The sequence below is a fragment of the Neolamprologus multifasciatus genome, chromosome 1 (genome assembly GCF_963576455.1).
Source record: "Neolamprologus multifasciatus chromosome 1, fNeoMul1.2, whole genome shotgun sequence".
NCBI lineage: Eukaryota > Metazoa > Chordata > Actinopteri > Cichliformes > Cichlidae > Neolamprologus > Neolamprologus multifasciatus.
Window position 1 is genome coordinate 34,222,910 of NC_140439.1, and position 1,494 is coordinate 34,224,403.

Sequence of the window (1,494 nt, forward strand, 5' to 3'; positions counted from 1 at the left end):
GAGATTTTTCCAGTAGGAAACCAGAAGCTCCGCCCACACAAACAGAATGGGTGGTGCTTTCACGGCCCAAAAGAAGCTCAGCGGAAGACACCTGTTTAGTTCAGGCTCTGCGGAGTGCATTATGTGAGACGGCTAGATATAAGATGAAATGCTGTTATGCAAGCGTGTAATAGTGAAAAGAAAAACAAGAAAATAAATCGGTCTTTTAACTCTTGTATTGCTCTCAAAGTCATATATATATTCTATCAATACCTGTGCCACCCTCATCTAAATTTCCCAGATCTGTCTGAGCAAAGGAAATCAAATGTTGAGCTAATACAAAAGTATTACATTAACACATTAAGTATTAAAGTACTGTAACACTGTAAAATACTAGCAGTAGTAGTTCAACATAACACTCGTTCGTTTTTCAGTTTCTATTTTTATTCTAAGCAAATGGTATGCAGAGTGACAGTTATCTATGTAAAACTATGCAAAATAGTTCCTTCCAATACGGAAATGTGACTTTGGCAACAGATCTGTTGTTCAAAATGTCCTACACACCAACACCAGACAAGGATATAATAATGTGTGCGAAAACACGTAAACAAAAAACTAACAAAGCTGAACCCCTGCGTACTACAGTGAGGACAGCCCATGGTTATGTTATGTTTTGTTGAGCCATATGAGTTATTTATCCTCATAGAGGGAATGATTACTAAAAATTACAAAGCTGCTGTCATTCATGAGCTTTATTCTAGAATAAAACTTTCTTTTTTTAACGGAACATGAGATGATGTGGCTAACAGCCTACTAGGCCACCTGGTGGTGTTGTTTCATTTTATTTTTCCACATGCTGATACAGGCTGTATGTCTTTAAGTCTAAGATGTAATACTTGGAAGAAATCAGTGTCTGACACATATTTCTTTACATCACTATTATCACATGAATGATTGCCACAGTTGTGTCTCTTTCTTTAAGATTCTTCCTTTGAAAGAGAAAAATGTTACCCTTGGGCTTTTCTGTTTTAGAATTCCCGAACTGTATGAATTTGAATATGCAATATAGCGCCATATTATATAACAGCTTTCAAAAGTATATTACTTGAAGTTTATCTGTTTTTTAAATGCTAAAATAAAATAGTAAATGCAGTTTCCTTTACTGACATGTAGGCTGGCAGAAAGGGGGTACTCAGGGAAAAAAGATGATGTGAAATACAAAAACAGACGTTACAATGAGTAGTGTGTGAGTATGTGTGTGTCCTAAAACTCAGTCCCTGTGTTAACTTTAATTTTTGCCTGTGTCTTGTTTAAAGTTACCTCAGCAGGATTTGTTGTAGTGTTGCTGTCAGTAGCTGTCAGATGGCACATGTATGCAATACTAACAGACGCCAGGGGCTTGTTTTGCCAGTTCTGCATCTGAAACCCAGCCAACAGCTTGAACAGGAACTTTCTATTTATACCTTTTTAACTGCAGACAGATTTTATAGTTAATGGATTTGTATGAATGACAAA